General features: G+C 46.5%; 1 protein-coding gene across 10 annotated transcripts in view; it reads left to right on the plus strand.

Moving 5' to 3' along the window:
* The first annotated feature begins 6,398 nt into the window (after positions 1-6,398).
* The window catches only part of FOXN1 (forkhead box N1), a 41,090-nt gene continuing 24,283 nt past the window's right edge, over positions 6,399-23,205 (plus strand). For 4 of the 10 annotated variants that reach the window (XM_060204007.1, XM_060204016.1, XM_060204009.1 and 1 more), the window contains exon 1: positions 16,336-16,412. The gene's annotated coding sequence lies outside the window, so the exon portion shown is untranslated. Of the gene's footprint in view, positions 6,651-16,314; positions 16,413-17,275; positions 17,537-17,592; positions 18,000-20,705; positions 20,807-23,205 lie in introns of those variants that run through there. The other 6 variants (XM_060204012.1, XM_060204014.1, XM_060204013.1 and 3 more) reach the window with 6 other exon arrangements.

Below are 23,205 nucleotides of genomic sequence, written 5' to 3' on the forward strand. Positions count from 1 at the left end.
TTTTTCTTTTCTTTTCTTCTCTTTCTTTTCTCTTTCTTTCTATTTTATCTCATAAGACAGAAAGAAATCGAGATGTGAGGGAGGGAGGGAGAGAGAGACAGAGGGAGAGAGAAAGAGACCTGCATACCTGCTTCATGGCTCATGAACACCTCCTCTGCAGGTGCAGAGAGGGGGCTAGAACCCATGTCTTTACACATAGTAATGTGTGTGCTTAACTAGGTGCAACACTGCCCAATGCCACCACCCCCCCCCCGCAGGCTACTTCTGTTTAGGATTTTTTGTTTGTTTTTGTCTTTTAATTTTTATGGAATATTTTACTATAAGGAAATTTTTCAGTTTTACTCAGTAAAGTATAGCAACATATTCTTTGATGGAGCCTGGATTTGATATCAGAATTTGAAAAAGCTTCCTCAAGACTGACAACAAAATAGCAAGGTACCTGCATTACCATGAATATAACCCAGGTTCTAGCCTGAGATATACCACACAGCAGTACCACAGAACTGGGGTAAACTTGAGGGCTGTGATGTCTCTCCCTGTCTCTCTCTCTGTCTCTCTTTCTACACACATACACACAAACACATACACACACACACACAGATATATGAATATAGAGGGCTGAGTGGTAGTGCAGAGGATTAAGTGCACATGGCACTAAGCGCAAGGACCAGTTTAATGATCCCAGTTCAAGCCCACAGCTCCCCACCTGCAGGGGGGTCGCTTCACAAGCAGTGAAGCAGGTCTGCAGGTGTCTGTCTTTCTCTTCCCCTCTCTGTCTTCCCTCCTCTCTCCATTTCTCTCTGTCCTATCCAACAACAGCAATGGTAACAATAATAACAACAACAAGGGCAACAAAACGAAAAAAAGTGGCCTCCAGGAGCAGTGGATTCATAGTGCAGGTACCAAGCCCCAGCAATAACTCTGGAGGAAAAAAAAAAAAGATATATGAATATATCTGCAAAAAGTAAGCCCAGAATCATGATACCTCAGCAACAAAAATAATAAAATAATTAAAGAGCTATCTTGAAGCTGGGAGTGGATGGGGGTCACAGAACATTGGTGGTAGGTGTAGTATGGAACTATTATTACCCTGTAACCTTATAATCTTGTAAACCACTATTATATCATTAACGAAAAATAACGGGGGTCGGGCGGTGGCGCAGTGGGTAAAGCGCATGTGGCGCAAAGCGCAGGGACAGGCGTAAGGATCCCGGTTTGAGCCCCCGGTTCCCCACCTGCAGGGGAGTCGCTTCACAGGCGGTAGAGCAGGTCTGCAGGTGTCTATCTTTCTCTCCCCGTCTCTGTCTTGCCCTCCTCTCTCCATTTCTCTCTGTCCTATCCAACAACAAACGACATCAACAATGGCAATAATAATAACCACAACGAGGCTACAACAACAAGGGCAACAAAAGGGGGTAAAAAAATGGCCTCCAGGAGTGGTGAATTCATGGTGCAGGCACCGAGCCCAGCAATAACCCTGGAGGAATAAAATAAAATAAAATAAAATAAGAAAAATAAATAAAAATAACCAAGAAATTTAAATGTCTTCTCTACTCCAAAGTTATAAAAAAAATACCCTATATATTTTTCTATTAATTTGCATGGCTTTCATTTTGTACTATATCCTTGGTCCATTTGGAGTTTTTTTTAATATTTATTTATTTATTTATTTTCCCTTTTTGTTGCCCTTGTTGTTTGACATTGCTGTGGTTATTGATGTTGTTGTTGTTGGATAGGACAGAGAGAAATGGAGAGAGGAGGGGAAGACAGAGAGGAGGAGAGAAAGATAGACACCTATAGACCTGCTTCACCGCTTGTGAAGAGACTCCCCTTGCAGGGCTTAAACCGGGATCCTTACGCCGGTCCTTGAGCTTTGCGCCACCTGCGCTTAACCCACTGCGCTACTGCCCGACTCCCCATTTGGAGTTTTAAAGATATACTATCAAGTAGGGTTCAACTTTCTTTCAAAAGGAAAAGCCCAATATCTCAAATTCATTTACTGAATTTTTTTTAGTTTTCCTGATGCTCTAAAAACACTCTGATTATCACAAATGCCCAAGTTTATTCTAGACTCCATTACATTCATTAATTTATTAATTTACACCAAAATTGCTATTTGTTAGGTTTGGTTTGGGTCTTTGAGTCTTCATGATTCCACTGACTCTAGCAAAGAGAGAAATGGGAAGGTGAGAGAAGAAGAGATACCACAACACCAGTCCACCACTCGTAAGCAGCCCCTGGTGCCATGCATGGTATCCATGGGGCGCTTGGGGCTGAAGCCCAAGTCTTCAAACATGGCAAACTGCGAGCCTTCCTAGGTGAGCCATCTCCCAGCTCCACATTTTTCTTTCCTTTTATTTTCTTTCTTTATACTGACTGATTTATTTATGACAAAGACAAGAGGAGAGAGAACCAGAGCATCACTCTGGCACATACAATGCCAGGGATTGAACTCTGGACTTCATGTATTTAAGTCCAAGACTTTAGTCACTGCACCACCTTCCAGGCTGCTCATGTTTTCTTTCTTTCTTTCTTTCTTTCTTTCTTTTTTGTCTAATTGCACTGATTGAGGCCTTTAGAGTAACGTTGATTGATAATAATGATAGCAGCCTATAACCTAAAGCTTCCTGTGTTCCCTGAGTTCCACACAGAAATGCCTATGAGTCTAGAAATAACAATTAACTTTGTATACATCAGATAAGGACAATTAACAAACACAAGGTCCTGACTACTGTCCTTTCACTACGAAATTCTACTCAATAGCAGGTTAAGGGAGCAGCTTTTTGAGTGTTGAGTCCCAGAGAAAAGTGGACTGTCTCAGGATCCAAGTTCTGGCCCCAGAACACAACTCCTTTTTTTTTTTTAATGGCAGATAATATTTTTTAATTTATATAACAAAATTATTTCAAGTTATAATATTTGAAATTAAACACTTGATTCATTCCTATTAGAGTTTAATAGGAGCAAGAGTTCCTATTAAAATGGGAAGGGAAACTAGGACAAAGACCATGTCTTATATATCTATGCCTAGACTCCACTAAAACTTGTAAAGTAGCTCAAGCTTCAGAAATATTCTGGAATCCGGTGTAAGGATCCCAGTTCGAGCCCCCAGCTCCCCACCTGCAGGAGGATTGCTTTACAAGGGTGAAACAGGTCTACAGGTGTCTATCTTTCTCTCCCCCTCTCTGTCTTCCCCTCCTCTCTCTATTTTCTCTCTTTCCTATCCAATAACAATGATAGCAATAAGGACAACAATAATAATAACAACAATAAGGGCAACAAAAAGGAAAAAAATGGCCTCCAGGAGCAGTGGGTTCATAGTACAGGCACTGAGCCCCAGCAATAACCCTGGAAGGAAGGAAGGAAAGAAAGAAAGAAAGAAAGAAAGAAAGAAAGAAAGAAAGAAAGAGGAATAATTATACACGTTGTATAGATTTGAAGTCTTTGTGTTACATTATGCATATTATTTAATATCAATATATATTTCATATTAATTTAAATATGATGCCAGAATTTCATAATGAATAAAACAACGGCATGCAACTTTGTCTGAACATTATAATTCCTTGGAAATTTTTATAATACACTATTTACTTGTTTTCAGAAGCAGTGATTCAGTTGTTTACCTTTTTTATTTTCTTTTTAAGTTCTCTGGGTGATTCAGCATGCTTTATTTTTTATTCTTTCTTCTTTTCTCTCTCTTTTTTTCCTGCTCCCAAATAACTCCTCTTTTTTTTTCTTTTCTCCGGATATAGAGTGAAAGATACAGAGTAAAAAAAAGAGACTGAGAGAGGAGAGAGAGACATCACAGCCCTGCTCCATTTGTGAAGCTTTTGAACCATTTGTGAAGCTTCCCTCATTGCATGATACTCTTTTTTTTTTCCCTTTATTGGGGGATTAATGCTTTACATTCAACAGTAAATACATTAGTTTGCTCATGCATAACATTTCTCAGTTTTCCACATAACAATACAACCTCCACTAGGTGCTCTGTCATCCTTTTCCAGGACCTGTACCCCCACCCCCACCCCAGAGACTTCTACTTTGGTGATATACACCAACTCCAGTCCAGGCAGAACACAACTCCTATACCCAAATGGACTCCCCAGCATATCCTCCCAGCACCAGTGAACTTGGGGAAGAGAAAGGGGCACATGTTTACTGAGCATCTACTATACACCAGGGATGTGCTAGGAACTAAAAACACAGTGTAGTCAGTCTTCATCGCTATATGACTAATAGTAGTTTCCAGACAAGGAGATTGAAGCTTGAGTAGTAAGCATGAAAGACCATCACTCATAGATGGGTTCTTTATGATTTGCCTCAGCACCCTCTTTTCTGAAATGGATATTCCTGGCCTAGGCCAAGAAGTCTCCACATGTTTTTGTCTACTCCACACTGGTGCCATCGCACCCCCAGTTGAGGCTGGCATTGCCTCCCAGTTGGAATGAAACAGTGAGTGGGAAGACCTGACCGGTCCTCCTGTCATGCAGAACAGGGCATCTACTGCTAGGTCTCTGGAGCCTTTAGCTCAGGAGGAGATAGATGTCAGTGAACTGAGACAAGGAGGAGAGGGAAAGACAGCCATGAACAGTAGATGGGGTAGGCAAAGAAGATAACAAAAGAAGCTATGAAAAGAAGGTAGGAACAGAGTCTGGGGAAGAAGCAGAGGGCTGGGAATGGACCCCTGTCCTGAGTCTAGCCAGGAAGAGTGGAGGCCAATGCCCAACCCCCCCCCCCTCAATGTGGACACTAGGGGACCAAGATCAGAACCCCAACCATATGCTTTCATCCACCATAAAGAATGGCCACTGAGAAAAGAATTCAACGTGTTAGAATACAAAGTTTACGTGCCTGGGACCACAGAGGTTACAGGTTCAATTCCTAGCACCTACGTAAGCTAGAGTTAAGTGGTACTCTTATCTATTTATCACATATAGACATAACTAACTAAATTATTTTTAAAGAGCCATTAGCCTGGGAAATTTCATAGTAGCTAGAGCACCAGACTTGCAAGCATGACGTTCTGAGTTCTATTCCCAACATTATGTATGCCAGAGTACTGCTCTGACTCTCTCTCCCCTTTACTACTCTATCATAATAAATGTTAGGAAGGAAGGAAGGAAAGAAGGAAGGAAGGAAGGAAGGAAGGGAGGGAGGGAGGGAGGGAGGAAGGAAGGAAGAAAGAAAGGAAGGAGGGAGGAGGAGGAAGGGAAGGAGGAAGGACCCAAGTGGTGATATACCTGGCTAAATGCACACAGTAGCACGCACAGATCTAGCTTCGAGCCTCTGCTCTCCACAGGCGGGGGGGACATTTCATAAGCAGCAAAGCTGGTCTGCAGGTTTCTCTCTCTGTCTTCTCGCTCTTAGCCCCCTCCTCTCTCAGTTTCTCTCTGTCCTATCAAATAAAGAAGAAAAAGGAAGGAAGGAAGCAAGGAAGGAAGGAAGGAAGAAAAAATGGTCACTCTTATGCATGTACAAACTATTGTATTTACTGTTGAATGTAAAACATTAATTCCCCAATAAAGAAATAAATTTTTAAAAATGGTCACTGAAAGTAGTGAATTCATTGTGCAGATACCAAGCCCCAACAATAACCCTGGTGGCAATAAATAAATAAATAAATAGAGAGAGAGAGAGAGAGAGAGAGAGAGAGAGGGGAGAAGGGGAGGAGGAAGAGCCATTCACTCATCAGTTCCCCCATCTCACCTGCACAGACACAGATGCACACACAGGCCTTCTGACCCAGGGCAGAGTCATATGCATAGATATAGAGTGTGAACATATGCAGATGGCACACCAGAGGACACAGAGGCCTGGGTAGGTAGGGGCATAGACCTCCCCCCATACACACATGGACATGGGGGAGACAGATGCAGAAGCACACCAACCCCAGAAACAAACACCCATAGAGACACATGCCCACAGACACATGGAAGGAGTGACAACACATGTACATGTGGGTGCACACACCCACACATGCCAAGAGACACCCTGAAAGTGCCAGCGGCCCTGAAGAGACAGATGGACGGGCAGTGCCCAGCAAACCTGTGCTTGTGCCTGGCCCCTGAGGGCCCACAACCACTGCCCTCCCACCCGCACCAGACCTTCGAGCACCCTGGGCCCTCACCCAGAGCTGCTCCCCAGAACCCCCCAGCAGCCCCATGAATGCACGTATGGTAGCCTGACTCTCCTAACACATGTGAACTTGCCCTGACAGGCCTGGGCCCCACCCATGGGGGCTGACATCCCTGTTCTGGGGTGCAGGTGGGGGCCATGGAACAACCCCCCTCCTTCACAGGCCGCAGGCTGTGCCCATTGGCAGACACTGGGGGCCTAGGCTGGTCCAAGAGGAGGGAGGGGCTGGGGGGGCTGGGGCGTGGCTGAGGCGGGCACAGGAGCTGGTACCTGTCAAACAAGAGCCAAGGAGCAAACTAGCTTCTTAGTCACCTTGCTCTTCTCCCCGTTTTGGCAGCAGCCCCTCCGGGCAAGGGGAAGCTGATATCATAATTATTGGCTCACCCAGCAGCTGCCTCCCCTCACCTGATGTCAGCACAGACCCAGGACGAACGAGCTGACAGACTGACAGACAGACGGAGCTCCCGGCCCCCCAGACCCGGGCCCCCACGCCGACCTGCTTCATTGAGCAGGTAAGAGGAGACCTGGCCCAAGTCAGCCGTGGAGGCCAGTAGGGCCGGGCCAGGTTAGGGGAGGGGGGGGCTTTTTAATGGGCTCTGGGAGTAACTGGGAGCACCGGGGTGCTCCTCATCTTCTCACTGCAGGGCCAGCGAGACTCGGGAAGCAGGGTGAGTGTCTGGAGGCCAAGGAGGACCCCGTTCTCCCTGCTTCTCCATCCCATTCCTTGCCCAGGTTGTCTAACGTCAGTCTTTCTTGCTGTGGCATGGTGTCTCATGCTGGCATTTGTCAAGGCAAGGGGGAGAGAGAGGGGGAGGAAGAGGGAGGGGCCTCACTCCCCTTTGCAAGGAGAAAATGAGAGCTCAGGAGGCCTAGAGCTGGATTTCTTGAATGAAAGGACAGGGAAGCAGGTTCCCAGCTGAGTGGCTTTTCAGGTGAGAAGGAGAGAAGTCACCTTGGGGGGCTGGGTGGTGCCCCCCAGAGCGGTGCTGATCATTCACCACCTTGAGGTTGGCCTGGGTTGGAGTATAACACCTGGGGCCCGGGCTGCAGGGAGGAGGTGGTGCAGCTGTTGGAGAGGCAGACAGGTGTCAAGCAGGTGCTGTGGCCAGTGCCTACTGCTGAGCTCAGGGCAGAACTTCCAGCAGTCGGGGAATATCTCAATCCTGGGAGTCAGGATGCCTTGGTGAGCACACCAGGACTATGCAGAGAGCACTTGGCCCCTTGAAACCAAGAACTGTGGGGTCGGGGAGCGAAGACCTTTAGGGAAATGCCTGTAGCAGCAGGGGACCCACTCTGGCTCCCCCACCCCTACCTAAACAGGTAAGCTTCTGGCATTCCCCATGGAGTCCCCCAGGCCCTCCCAAAATGACCAAAGGAACATGTTAGGTAAAGAACAGACTCTAATAAATGGGTGTGTTGACCTCTTCTCTCTGAACTGACAGGTGTGTGTGGTAGGGGTTGGTTGTGTGGACCTTGTGGCTGGACACCGCTGCTCAGAGGGAAAGGAAGGCAAAGAGGACCCGTTCTCTTGAGAGTGGCCTCGTGCGTCCCCAGCTTCTATTCTGTCCATTTCCCACACCTGCCGGGGCTGCCCCCTCCCCAGCTTCCTGATCTCCAGGGAGGAAACTTGGTCTGTTCCCTCACAGTCCAGGAGTCTAAAAGCTCTATAGGAGCTGTTGTGTTTGCCCTGCAGCCTTCTCTCCCCATGCTGATAAAACCCTCTGGGTGGGGAGTCGGGCTGTAGCGCAGCAGGTTAAGCGCAGGTGGCGCAAAGCACAAGGACCGGCATAAGGATCCCGGTTCGAACCCCGGCTCCCCACCTGTAGGGGAGTCGCTTCACAGGCGGTGAAGCAGGTCTGCAGGTGTCTATCTTTCTCTCCTCCTCTCTGTCTTCCCCTCCTCTCTCCATTTCTCTCTCCTATCCAACAACGACAACAACAATAATAACTACAACAATAAAACAACAAGGGCAACAAAAGGGAATAAATAAATAAAATAAATATAAAAAAAAAACCCTCTGGGTGGAAGAGTGACTTGGAGCATCTGACACTTCACTACATCTCCATCCTGTCTCCACCAGGCCAGCTCAGGCCCTTTACAGTCATTCTCCGACCCCAGAAGGCAGGGAGCAGGAGAGCAACCCTGGCTGACGAAGAGCGGCACCTCCTCTCCCAACCCTCCCCCACCCCCTAGACAGGGCCAGAGTCAAGATGGGTCCAGGGGAGGCTGGGGATCCTCCATGGGGAGAGGCACATGTCCTCCCAGCTCCCCACCCAGCCCCGCCCTGCTGCCTCTGCGGAGCTCAGCTCAGGCTCCTCCGGGGCCTGCCGAGGCACGCTGCACCCCCAGGCCCGGCGCCCCACTCACCTCCCAGGGCCAGGAACCTGTTCTCCCGGGAATGCCAGGGAGTTCTCAGAGGACTTTATTTCCCAGGGGCTCAGGGAGCCCCAGAATCCTCTCCATTCTATTGCTGGGAAGGCAAAAGGAAATTCTTGGCATCCCCGTATGCCATTGCTGGGGGTCAAAAAATTAAGGGTTTGGGAGCCTTCTGTGCTCCCCATCTTTGTTTCATTCATACTTGTGGACCCCCAACCCACCCTGTGACCCCCAAACAACAGCCTTGTCTATTTGTTGGGAGAAAGGAGAAGGCTTGGGAAAGTTAAATAAAGGAAAACAAAAAACTGGTGACTGTGGAACTGTCCCGTGTCCCTTTGGTCTCAGGGACAGTCCCATGGTCAGTGCTATCTGCCCTCTAAGAAGGTAACCCACTAGCACTTGCTGAGGGCTCACCCTCATCCCCAGCCAGGAGTCTTTCCTAATGCCTAGCTTTCCTCCTTCAGTCTTCCTGGAGCCTCAGAACCCCTATGACCTCCTGAAGGGCTCAAGCTCAGAACCAGAGACTGATACTCAGTCCCACAGGGTTTCTTGGCATCTTGTGTACACAGAGGGACAGAGAGGGCCCCATGTCCATTGGCCCTCAATGAAACACTCTGGATCCATGTTTTAAGGAGCTCCATGACCCACCTCCCCATGACCCCACCGTAACAGAGAGGTGCAGGCAATAGAGGCCTGCTGTGTAAGAGTTTCCATTTCCCAGTCACAGATCACCATCCCTACAGAGGCCTGCAGGGGGCAATTCAGCAAGTCCACGTTGGTCTCTGCAGTAGGAGAGATGTGCCTTCATACTTCAGAGACTTTTCAGCCAATTCAGTCTAGTTTGGCTGGACTGTGTGACCACAAGAGGTGGTTTCCTGAGCTGAGGGGCAGTTATCAATTGGTGATGGGTGTGGTTGGGCTGGCAGCATTCCCAGGAGCCAGGAATGACCAGATGGCCTAGGGAGAGGGCATCTCAGAAGCATCTGCCAAAGATCCCTGGATAATCTGGTCTTTTTGATGTACCCCCTCATCCATGGTTTTGCCTGTCTCCAAGCTCAGTCCCCTCCCTATGCTGAACCCTTCCACTCCATCCCTATCTCTGGCCACATACCAACCCTTAACCCATTCCCATCTTCAACCCTAGGCCAGCCTTCTTCCTATACGGACCCTCACCCCCATCTTCACCTTCACCTCCATCTCACAACCTGTAGCTTCATCCTTAATCCCATCTTCCCATCCCATGCCATCTCTGCCTCCCAAGGATGGATCTCTACATATGCCAGAGACCCAGTACCCATCATCATCCTCTCAGGAGGTCCCGGTATGCCCCTCAACCCACTCTGCAAGTGTTCAGGGAAATCTGAGCACCATCCCTCTAGGACAAAATGGATTGGATGGAATCACCCCACAGAAGCCCTCAGCTTCCTGATCCTATCTCTGGACCTTAAAGGCTGGCTGCTGGCCAAACAGTAAAAAATGAGCTCAGGTGCAGCAAGACAAGTTGAAATGCAGCTCTCTCTGCTGTGGGTGGGTGGTGGCAGGTGAAGAACTAGAAGGATGCACTTAGAGGGCCCCTGGGAGACAGTAGGGAACTTTCTCAAGGGGGCTGGGAATGTAACTGATCCAATTAGACACGGCCAGACCTAAAGCAGAGTGATGGACAGAAACTGAAAGAAGGAGGCCTGCTGGGGTGTTTGGGAATGACAGGCCATGGAGAGCATCCCTGAGTCTCTACCCCGCCTGTGGTTCTTGCTTAGTCAGCTCAGATTAATGGGGCCTGGGAGAGAATTAGCTGAATCGTGATCTCTCAGGGAACTTGAGTAGAGAGCCAGCTGTGACTCATAGAAAAAGGGAACCCATGCTTTCATGGATACTTTGGAAACTCCAGGAGAGGTGGGTGATTAGCACCCCCACAAATCTTCAGTATGCAGCAGAATCCCCACTAAAAACTCAGACCCCAAGTTTCTACTCCAAGAGTATGCATGGCCAATCAGCTTCAAGCTCTGCTCCCACCCCAGCCCAAAACTATTACTTCTGACAAACTATAGCTAGCCTGGGCAACACACAGAGAGAGAGAGAGAGAGAGAGAGAGAGAGAGAGAGAGAGAGAATGGGGCGTATCCCTGGAACCGGATTGCCCGGAGATAGTTGGGGATCCCACCTACACTTGTAAATTCCAGAGGCATGTCCCAGATGACAGTAGCTCCCGTCAGTTTCCAAAGGTATAGTATGTGCTTAAAGGAACACACACACACACACACACACACACACACACACACACACACACATCATCATCATCATCACATCACAATGGTCAGAAAAATCAGTCATCATTTAGAAGTGCTCCAATCTCTTCCACTGAGTTGGATGACCAGTGGTCACTGTCCAAGGAGTCCTCAGCTCCCTCCACGGAGCCCACTTTGAGCTCCATCATGTGTAACTTTGGAGCAGAGGCTTAGCTTCTCTGAGCTTGCCATCATCATAGGAAGGATTTTAGAAAGTTCTTTAGGATGATAATGCTGAGACCAGAAGGTTCAGAGGCAGTCAAGGTAGAAAGGTGGGGCCTGGGGCTGGTGAGATAGCTCACTTGGATAGTGTGTTTCTTTGCCATGTACTCACCGCAGGTTCAAGCCCAGCCCCACTGAATTAGATGAAGCTTTGGAGCTCTGATCTCATTCACTTGCTCTGCTTCTCTGTCTCTATCCAAAAATTAAGTGAGTTCTGGAGCCCAGGAGATGAAAGGGCTCATGGAAACACCTCCCAAAAGTCTGTCACTTCTCCACATCCTTCCGTGTAGACAAGGGAATAAGAAGAGAGGCATTGAGAAGCCAAGGGGCCTGGAGGAAGGGAACAACCCCTTCCTTTGGCTGGTGGAGCCTTGGTTTCCCCATCCATCAAATAGAAGGTGGGTTTATTGGAAGTTTCCTAATGCTGTTCTCACTCCAGAGTTTAATAAGTTCAAACAGATAACATGGTGTGTGTGTGTGTGTGTGTGTGTGTGTGTGTGTGTGTGTGTGTGCACTCAGTGCACTTTGGATGGCGTGGGGGGAGGGACTTTACTAGTGTTATTTGTCACGTAGTAGATCTGTATTATTAGTAGTGGCGGCAGAATTAATATCCCTAATAATAGATTGGTAATAATGAGCAGTCCTCCTGATAATGATATGTATAGCGCATGAAAGGTCACTGGCACAAGGCATGGTGGGACCCTAAACCATCTCATGCCCCCATTAAGATGGTCAGCCAAGGCTGAAAGATAGCTGGCCTGATAGTGGGCTGTGCCATATGCACAGCCCAGGTTCAAGCCCTGATAGTACGGGAACTCCACAGCACTGGGGCAACTCCAATGTTGTTGGCTCCCTCCCCGCCCCCCTCCCTCTCCCTCTCTGGAATAAAAAGAAATGAAAAAGTTAGACCAAGAGCAGTGAAATCATCCAAGTGTGAAACCCTGGCACTGCCAAAAAATAATGGTCAGGCAGAAGAGGGGCCACCAGCTTAGTATGAGTTCTCTTGGCCACGCCCCGGGGAAAGCATTCTCAGAAGAAGAAAAGGCTTCAGCCCCCATCCCTTCCCTGTAATCCTGTGGGTTCAGCCTCTTAGAAAAGGAGGCAAGGGCATACATAAGAAGTATTTATTAGGGTTAAAGAGATAGCTCACCTGGTCTTGCCATGTATGTGACCCAGGTTTATATGCTGGCAGGCACCACCCAGGGCGTACCATGGAACTGAAGGGGAAGCTCTAGTACTAGATCTCCATCTCTGTGTGTATCTCTATCTGAACGAAAAAAAAAGTATTGGCTTTCTTTTTATGTATCTATTTTTTATATTTATTTATTATTTTCCCTTTTGTTGCCCCTGTTGTTTTTCATTGTTGTTGTAGTTATTATTGTTGTTGTTACTGATGTCACTGTTGTTGGATAGGACAGAGAGAAATGGAGAGAGGAGGGGAAGACAGAGAGGGGGAGAGAAAGACAGACACCTGCAGACCTGCTTCACTGCTTGTGAAGCGACTCCCCTGCAGGTGGGGAGCCGGGGGCCTTGAACCAGGATCCTTATGCTGGTCCTTATCCTTTGCACCACCTGTGCTTAACCCGCTGCGCCCGACTCCCATGTATCTATTTTTTAATGAAAGAGATACACCGGGAGAAAGACAGAGGGATGGAGAGACCAGAACACTGCTAAGCTCTAGCTTATGGTGGTGCTGAGGATTGAATTTGTGACCTCAGAGCCTCAAGCATAAAAGTCTTTTGTAGGGGCTGAGAGGGTAGCACAGCAGGTTAGGCACACATGGCGCAAAGCTCAGGGACCAGTATAAGAATCCCAGTTCAAGCCCTTGGCACCTCTCCTGCAAGGAGTTCGCTTCATAAGTGGTGAAGCAGGTCTGCAGGTGTCTATCTCTCCCCCTCTCTGTCTTTCCCTCCTCTCTCCATTTCTCCTTGTCCTTTCCAACAATGATGACAGCAATAACAATGATAAACAAGGACAGCAAAAGGGAAAAAGTAGAAGCAATGGATTGATTCATATCGTAGGCATTGAGCCCCAGCAATAACCCTGGTGGCAAAAAAAAAAAGTCTTTTGCATAATCATAATGCTATCTCGCCAGCCCATTGGTTTGCTTTTCTCAGAGTGTTTTTTTATTTTTATTTATTTATTTTTTTAAATATTTATTTTATTTATTTATTCCCTTTGTTGCCCTTGTTGGTTTTTTTATTGTTGTAGTTATTATTGTTGTTGTCATTGTTGGATAGGACAGAGAGAAATGGAGAGAGGAGGGGAAGACAGAGAGGAGGAGAGAAAGATAGACACCTGCAGACCTGCTTCACCGCCTGTGAAGCGACTCCCCTGCAGGTGGGGAGCCGGGGCTCGAACCGGGATCCTTATGCCGGTCCTTGTGCTTTGCGCCACCTGCGCTTAACCCGCTGTGCTACAGCCCGACTCCCCAGAGTGTTTTTTTAATTCTGGCTCTCACTCAGTTCCCAGGACATACCAGTGAGGTGTGCAGAGCAAAGATGAGGATCCCATTCTATAAAAAAGGAAATGTGGGAATTGGCATATTGCACCAAAGTAAAAGACTCTGGGCTGGGTGGGTGGGGAGAATACAGGTCCATGAAGGATGATAAATGACATAGTGGGGGTTGTATTGTTAAATGGGAAACTGGGGAATGTTATGCATGTACAAACTATTGTATTTACTGTTGAATGTAAAACATTAATTCCCCAATAAAGAAATAAATTAATAAAAAAATTTTTAAAAAAGAAAATGTGGGAACCTAGTTGAGTACACATATTACCATGTGCAAGGGACATGGGTTCAAGCTCCCAGTCCCCACCTACAAGGGGTAAAGCTCATGAGCAGTGAAGCAGGGCTGCAGGAGTGTGTGTGTGTGTGTGTGTGTGTGTGTGTGTGTGTGTGTGTGTCCATCTCTACCTCTCCCCCTTCCATCTCAATTTCTCTCTGTCCTAACAACAAATAAATAAATATTTTTTAATATTTTATTTTATCTGATTTTATTTGAGGGAGAGTAATGATGTACACTACAGTCTTTCTTTTTTCTTTTCTTTTCTTTTCTTTTCTTTTTTTTTTGCCTCCATGGGCTTGGTCTCTGCAATATGAATCCACTGCTCCTAGAGGCCACTTTTCCCCATTTTTGTTGCTCTTGTTGTTATTATTGTTGTCATTGTCAGACAGGACAGAGAGAAGTCAAGAGAGGAGGGGAAGACAGAGAGGGGGAGAAAAAGATAGACACCTGCAGACCTGCTTCACCGCTTGTAAAGCGAAACCCCTGCAAGTAAGGAGCCAAGAACTCAAACCGGGATTCTTATGGTGGTCCTTGCACTTCATGTCATGTGCACTTAACCTGCTGCGCTACCACCCAGCCCCCACAAATAATTTTTTTTTTAATGAAATACAGTACATGTCCATGACTAGCCCACATTGACGATGAAGAAGTTAATCAGAAGAACTTCCTGTGAGGGAGTTTAAAGAGCAGGGACTTCTGAGACAATAAACACCAGGCTGGGGAAGGTGAGACAAGCCTCCAGTTATCCTCACTGCCAATGCACACAGCAATCAATTAGCAGAAAATGCCTCAGTCCTGAAGGACTTTATTATAAGGTAAGGTCTTCTAGACCAAAGGAACCCAGAGCTAATGGGTGTCCAGAGGCAAGTTTGTTCCATCCATCCCCCCCACTCCTCCACCCCACTTCAGCCAGTATGAGGGAGAAAGCCCCTTATAAGGAAGGATGAAGGTGATGTTTCATAATCTGTAAAATCGTCTTCCTGTTCCTTCATTCCCTCCCCACCTCCTTATCCACCCATGGATTCATTTCTCAACTGGGAAGACTGAGGATTAGAAGGAACTTTCTTCTCTGGAAATCAGTGTCTAGGGCCTCAGACCACTGTTTTCTGCACCCTAGCAGCTGGGAGGTTTATGCGGGCAGGAAGGCTCAACTGTCCAGAAGCCCAACTTTCCAGGCAGGCCCCCAATCATTCTAGGTCACCTTCTCCACCAACAAATCCTTTGCCAGAATGAGTCTCATCATCAAACACAGTCATGACTATTAAAAAAAAAAAAATCCCGGGGGTGGGGCTGGGAGATAGCTTACCCAGTAGAGCATGTGTCTTGCCATGAACAAGGTCCAGGGTTTGAGCCACCACATGGGGAGCTTCATAGATGTCAGAGCAGTGCTATGGTGTCACTCTTCTCTCTGCCTCCCCAGCCCACACACTCTAAATTAACAATAATCCTTTCAAAAGAGAAATCAGGGCACCTTCTCCCTAAATTACCCATCTAAGGGTCCCATATCCTTGAACTTGAGAATCTTTGTCTCCTCTTCATCCTACTAACCTAGAAGGACAAGTTGACCTTGTTTCTGAAAACAAAATCTGGAGGTGGGCTCACCACCTCAGAGCCTGGACTAAGAGAGGGAAAGCCAGACTGTGAATAATACTGAAGAATGAGCAAGGGAGTGGGTGATGGTACACTCAGTTGAGCAAACATGTGACCATGCTTAAGGACATGGGTTCAAACCCCTGATTCCTACCTGTAGAGGGGAAGTTTCACAAATGTTGAAGCAGGGCTGCAGGTGTCTCTCTTCCTTTCTATTCATCTTCTCTCCTAATTTCTCTCTCTCTCTCCTATATAAGTACTTTAAAAATAAAAATAATATCAGGAGCAGTGGGTTCATAGTGTAGGCACCAAGCCCAGCGATAACCCTGGAGGCAAAAAGAAATTTAATTAAATAAAAATAATAATTAAAAAATTAAAGAGTCAGAGCAAAAGGTCCATGGGGAGCTGGAATTGCTTTAGATGGGAGTTCTCTGGAAAAAGGCATCTAATGAGTAGGGAGAATCTAGTCAAGCCAAACTCTCTGACTTGGTAGCCTGGCAAAGGAGGAAAGGCTTGTCTCAGAAAGGGGTGGATGGAAGATGTGAGAGCTGTCACTTCTGTTTCCTTGAAAACAGGCATCCTCCTTTCTATCTACCCAGTAAAAATCCACAGGCAGGTCAAGACACCCATCCATGTGTCCCCCTCCCCATTCATCCATCTAGCCATCTGTCCAGCTTTCCATCCACTCATTTGTCCATCCATCAAACTATCCACCCATTGATTTGTCTAGTCCACCGTTCACCCACCCATCCATCCATCATCCACCCACCCAGAGAGGCCATGCCCTATTCAGTCTCTCTGGGGCTGTCAGGAAGGGCCTGTGGTCCAGTGGCATTTATGGGGCATGTGACCTGCCTGCCTGGCCTGGGGAGGTGGCCCTGCCCCAGCCCTTAGGCAGGGGGCTGGTCCAGGCATGTGGGAGTATTTATACCTGGATGGAAGCTTTAGGGGTGTTGCTGGGTTGAAGGACTCCCTGAAGCCCAGATGGTGGCCATGGCCCAGAGTCCACTGTAAGTGCTTGGATTTAGCTCCTTTGGGGGGCAGGGTTGGGCAGTAGGGGCTGGGAAGAGATTGGAGAGATGGGCAGAGGCCCACAGTAGCCAGGGGTGGTAAAAAGAAGGGGTGATGCCTTCATTGCCACTCACTGACCTGTGGAGGGCCCCTTGGTGAATCGCAGGAGAGGCAGGGAAGAAGACCAAGATTACCAGAGAGTACCTGGGAGAATTACCTGGGAGAATTTCTAAGTCGGCATTAGTAGTTTCCAGCACTAGTATGGCTGGAGTGAGTGATGCTTTGGGACTAGCCTGCTTCCCTGGAAGGGAAAGATTGAAGTAAATCTGGAAAAGCCCTGAGTTGGGGATTGGGAATGACTCGGCTACAGGTGTCAGTGGCTCAGATTTGAAGAAAGCATCACACTAGGACCAGGGTGTGGTTGTTGCTCTTTGTTCTTCCCCACCCATGCTTTTTTTTTTTTTTTTTTTTTTTGCCTCCAGGGTTATTGCTGGGGCTCGGTGCCTGCACCATGAATCCACTGCTCCTAGAGGCCATTTTTTTCCCTTTTGTTATCCTGGTTGTTTTACCATTGTCGTAGTTATTATTATCATTGTTGTTGATGTTGTTGTTGTTGGATAGGACAGAGAGAAATGGAGAGAGGAGGGGAAGACAGAGAGGGGGAGAGAAAGATAGACACCTGCAGACCTGCTTCATCGCCTGTGAAGCGACTCCCCTGCAGGTGGGGAGCCGGGGTCTTGAACCGGGATCCTTCAGCCGGTCTTTGTGCTTTGCGCCACCTGTGCTTAACCCACTGAGCTACTGCCCAACTTCCGCTTTTTCTTCTTTCTTTCTCCTCTCTTTCTTCTTTTCTTTTTTCTAGAGACAGAAAGTCTAAGAGGCAGATAAAGTGAGCAAAAGAGACCACAGCATTCAAGTTTTCTTCAATGCAATAGGGGCTGAACTCGAACCTGGGCCTCAAGCATAGCAAAGCAGCACACTATTTAAATGAGCTATTTTGCCAACCCAACCACTCTTCAAAGAATTCTAATTAAGGCAGGGGTAGCTGACCCATTTTTCTGAAACCAAGCTACGATCAAGAGCCAGAAGGGCCAGAATCCTGACCTCAGAACCATCGATTTTGGTAAGAGGAGAGGAATTAGAAACCTCTCTTGCTTGGCACCCCAGGACTTCCAGTGTCTCAAATTTGGAGAGGCCCCTAAATCTTTCCCTATCACCCCCCCCCAACTAAGTAATTAGTGAGATGCTCCAGGGGACCCCTCCCAGCAGGTGGAGCCTCAGGTGGGGCCACAGGCTGCACTGAGCATGGCCCCACCCCTCGTAAAACATGCTGCCACAGCCAGCAACAGAAACCATTAAGGTGGAACTGCACCGGCTCCACCTTGCTCATAAAGGGAGGCAGCCTAGTTGGGAGGGAATGTGGAGAGAACCAGCGAGGGCCCTTGGTGTCTTCTGTGACTCAGCTGCCCACTGAAGATGCAGGGACAGACCCTCCCAAGGGAACTTCCAGTCTTGTCCCTCACCTGCCATTTGCCATCTGCTGCTGGAGCTTTCAGGTGTGGATGAGAAAGCTGAGGTGTTCCAAGGTGAGGCCGTGTAGCATAATGGTTAAACAAATTGGCTTTGAAATCTGTGCCTGAATTTAATAGCTGAGTGAACTGGAATAGGTCAGGCTAACCTCTCTGAGCCTCAGTTTCCAAATCTATAGAATCGGACGGATGATACACATCTCCTTGCTGGAGCACAGTAACTCACCCAGCTATTTCTGCTTCCCCTGAGGATTTCCTCAAGGAAGTCCCCCAGAAGACAAACAGCAGTGAAGGGCAGTTGACAGCTCTGTGGGCTATACACACCTCCATAGGCCCAGCTGTAGCATCCTTCAATGCAAATGGCTCTAGCAACTTGTCTTATTTATAAGGGGACTGAGGTACAGACAGAAGTGATTTGCTAAAGGTCACATGACCAGCAAACAAAGTGTCCCCTCAGCTCTCACCACCCTCCCACCCACCCACCCAAATGGCCACTTTTGCACTAGGGAAAGGGCCTCATAGAACTGGGGAGATGTGACTGGTATAGGATATTAGGGGTGGTTGTCTGTGGGAAAGGCACTAGACAGGGGTTCAACAGCTCACTGCCCAATCATGCTTCCTGGGGGAACTTCCTACCTGTCATGCTCCCTACTTGGTTAGAGACGGTTTGTTTTTTGTTTGTTTTGTCTTTAAAGATCTATTTATTTTTTTATTTTTTATTATCTCTATTTATTTATTGGATAGAGACAGCCAGAAACTGAGGGGAAAGGAGAAGTAGAGAGGAGGGGCAGAGAGACACCTACAGCACTGCTTCACCACTTTCCCCCTGCAAGTTGAGACTGGGAGCTTAAACCCGGGTCCTCGGGCATTGTAACACATGTGCTCAACCAGGTGTGCCACCACCTGGCCCAAGATCTATTTATTGCTTTTTAAAATAAAATCTTTTTTTCTTTCTTTATTAATTTATTTATGAATGAGAAAGATAGGAAAGAGAGAAAGAGGGGCCAGGCAGTGGCATACCTGGTTGAGCGCACACATTGCTGTGTGCAAGGACCCAGGTTCAAGCCCCTGGTCCCTACCTGCAGGGCTACAGGTGTCTGTCTCTTTCCTTTTCTATCTCCCCTTTCCCTCTCAGTTTCTCTCTGTCTCTATCCAAAAATAAAAAGAAATAAAATAAAAATACTTTTAAAAATAAAGGTTGGATATCAAAATGTTTTTTTAAAAAAAAAGGAAAGGAAAGAGAAAGAACCAGGCATCACTCTGGTACATGTGCTGCTGCCAGGTATTGAACTCAGGAACTCATTCTTGAGAGTCCAATGCTCTATCCACTGTGCCATCTCCCAGACCACATTATTTATTGTTAATGAGAAGAGAGAAAGAACTGGAACATCACTTTCGCACATACAATATCAGGGATCAAAACCAGGACCTCATATTTGAGAGCCCAACACTTTATTATACTCCCAGGTTACTAGAGAAATATTTACTTTCTTTTCTTTTCTTTCTTTTTTTTTCTTGTTTTGTTTTTTATTTGCCTCCAGGGTTATTGCTGGGGCTCTTTGCCTGCACAATGAATCCACTGCTCCTGGAGGCTTTTTTATTTCCCTTTTGTTGCCATTGTTGTTTTATCATTGTTTTGGTTATTATTGTTGTTACTGATGTCATTTGTTGTTGGATAGGACAGAGAGAAATGGAGAGAGGAGGGGAAGACAGAGAGGGGAAGAGAAAGAGGGACAGACACCTGCAGACCTGCTTCACTACTTGTGAAGGGACTCCCCTGCAGGTGGGCAGCTGGGGGCTCGAACCGGGATCCTTGCACCAGTCCTTGTGCTTTGCACCTTGCACCATGTGTGCTTAATTAGCTGCGCTACCGCCTGACCCCTATTTTTTCTTTTATTTTTTTATGAGGGACTAATGTTTTACAGTTGACAGTACATGCAGAACATTTCCCAGTTTTCCACAGTACAACCCCCACTATGTTCTTTTATTTTTTATATTTATTTATTTATTCCCTTTTTCTGCCCTTGTTTTATTGTTGTAGTTATTATTGTTACTGTGCTGTTGTTGTTGGATAGGACAGAGTGAAATGGAGAGAGTAGGGGAAGACAGAGGGAGGGAGAGAAAGATAGACACCTGCAGACCTGCTTTACCACCTGTGAAGCAACTCCCCTGAAGCCGGGGGCTTAAACCAGGATCCTTATGCTTTGTGCCACATGCACTTAACCCACTGCACTACCGTCCGACTCCCAGTTCTTTTATTTTTATTGTATTGACTGGTTGATTGATTGATTGAGAGGGAGAGAGAGAGAAAGAGAGAGAGAGAGAGAGAAAGAGATCACAGCACCAAAGCTTTCTTCAGTGCAATAGGGGCTAGGCTCCAACCTGGTTACACACATGGCAAAGCAGTGAACCGTCCATAGATAGAAACGTTTTTAAAAAGACAAATACGTATATAAAGTTTTAATTTAAACTGTTTATCTTCTAAATTTATATTTACACTTAGTGGTAAAACATTTTTCAGAATGGTAAATTTTAAGGGAAAAAAACAAACTTAAATGATAAAGGCTAGAATTCAGTGAAAGGCTCCTTCTTAATGTGGAGCCTGCTTCAAGAGCTTCCTGGAGGAATGCCATGCAACAGGGAGGTATTTTGAAGGCCCTAGAAGGTGTTTTTTAAAACATCTATTTTATTTACTGAGAAAGAGAGAGAACTGGAGCATCACTCAGGGACATGCAATGCATTTGGTTAAACTCAGAATCTCATAGTTGGCAAGTCCAGCACTTGAACCACTTCCCAGCCTGCACAGAAGAGTATTTCCTGACCACAGTACACCACTCACTGCCTGCTACCTTCTGGAGCAAAGGGTGGGTAAAATGCAATAAGATATAAGCAGAACTTAGTAAACAGTATCATACTTCATAGAAGTGGGCTAGTGTCAGTGATTGTCCTTATAGTCGAAGGGAGACCAGGGCAGCCAGGGAGACAACATAGTGGTTATTCAAAAAATTTTTAAAAAAACAAAACTTTCAAGCCTGAGGCTCTGAGGTCCTATGTTTAATCCCCTGTATTACAAGAAGCCAGATCTGAGCAATGCTCTGGTAAAAATAAATAAATAAACAAATAAATAAATAAATAAATTGGAACCCCAAGGCACAATTCACCACCAAAGAATAAGAATCCTGGCAAAGTTCCATCTCAAAAAGGGGCAGGTTGTGTGGTGGGGAGAATACATATTAAGTGACAGGGTCATGAGGGCCCTATAGAGAGTGTTCCTGGGATATGAAAAAAAAGAACCTCCTCTACTGGTTTGCTGAAACTGGCATTCACATATCCCTTCATCCTGCCTGAAACTGAGGTAGGCAGAATAAAGTTTAGACTTCGTGTCCTGGGGGGTGGTATGCTGAATAAAGCATTAAACTGTCAAGCAGGAGCTCCTACGTTTGATCTCTAGTTTTGCACATGCCAGCATAACACTCTGGGTCTCTCTCAAATAAATGAATATTTTAACGAAATGGTATTTTTTACATTTTTTAGAATGGTAGACTTTAATTTTTTATTTTTAAAAATAATTATATGCGGGAGTCGAGCTGTAGCGCAGCGGGTTAAGCGCAGGTGGCGCTAAGCACAAGGACCTGCATAAGGATCATGGTTCAAGCCCTGGCTCCCCACCTGCAGGGGTGTCGCTTCACAAGCAGTGAAACAGGTCTTGTAGGTGTCTATCTTTCTCTCCCTCTCTCTGTCTTCCCCCTCCCCTCTCTATTTCTCTCTGTCCTATCCAACAACAATGACAACAATAATAACTACAACAATAAAACAACAAGGGCAACAAAAGGGAATAAATAAATAAAAATAAATATTAAAAAATATTTTTTAAAAATAATAATTATATGCATAAACTGCCTCTAAGACTTTGTTAGAACTATGATGGTCATAACTGGGAGGGCTGGGGCACAGAACTTTGGTGGTGAGTGCATGTGCAACGATAGCCTGTAGTCTTACAATCTCATAAACCACAGTTCATCATAAATATAAAGTGACTTGCAAAAATATAATAAGATAGAATCATTTTTTAATTTCTTTATTGAGAATCATTTTTTAAATGGTATATAATGTTTTTAATTTAGTTTTTATTTTCTAAAATTAGATTTCTACTTAATGATACATCTAAAAAAAATTTTGTGAATGGTAAATTTTAGAGAAAAAAGCCTAAATGTGAAAGACTCCTGAATCCAGAGGTTCCCAGAAGAATGCTGTGCGGCATGGTCACCCCTCTCCCTCCTTCCTGTTGGGACCTGGGAATTTCTATAGGCCATAGCCCTAGCACAGGAGAATGGCTGGAATGTTCTCTGAGGCCAGAGTCAAGAGGAAGCAAGTTCAGCCTCTGCCAGTGGAGAAGGATGGAGCCAGGGAGCTGGAGGTGGCAGGCAGGAAGAAGAAGCTCCTTTTGCTCTCCCTGCCCACACCCCCAGAGCTCATGCTTGAAATTAACTCTGTCCCACTGCTAATTATTAATAAAAGCTATCTTTTATTGAGTATGTACTATGCATTAAGATATTTACAAGCCATATTTCATCTAATCCTCCAGAGAGGTATGTGTTATTAGTCCTATTTTACAGATGAGGAAACTGAGGCCCAGGGAAGGAAGTTAAGCAACTTGTCCAGCCAAACACCCACAGTTACGAGGATTCAAACCAATGGTGACTCTAGAACTTCTGGACTAGATCATTCAGTTCCATTGGCCACCCCAGCAGGCAGCAGGCGGGGCGACATCTTGGGGGCCGGTTAGGGACCACAGCTGTCTCATCCCTCTCCCCACAGTAAGTCCTTCCCTGTGCTGGACAGGAAGGAGTCCCCCCTATACAGCTGAGGCAAGAGAGTCTTTTGGAATGCATTTAATGGAGGACTTCCTTCTCCAGGGCTAGGTAATCTTTGTTTTATGTATTTTTTACTTATTTATTCCCTTTCGTTGTCCTTGTTGTTTAATTGTTGTAGTTGTTGTTATCAGTGTCGTCGTTGTTAGATAGGACAGAGAGAAATGGAGAGAGGAGGGGAAGACAGAGAGGGGAGAGAAAGAGAGACACCTGCAGACCTGCTTCACTGCCTGTGAAGCGACTCCCCTACAGGTGGGGAGCTGGGGGCTGGAACCGGGATCCCTACCCTGGACCTTGCACTTTGTGCCACGTGTGTTTAACCTACTGTGCTACCGCCCAACTCCCAGGGCTATGTAATCTTAAGGCTGAGCTCCTACTCTGAGGTCTCCTCT

Source organism: Erinaceus europaeus, chromosome 12, assembly GCF_950295315.1.
Source record: "Erinaceus europaeus chromosome 12, mEriEur2.1, whole genome shotgun sequence".
Lineage (NCBI taxonomy): Eukaryota > Metazoa > Chordata > Mammalia > Eulipotyphla > Erinaceidae > Erinaceus > Erinaceus europaeus.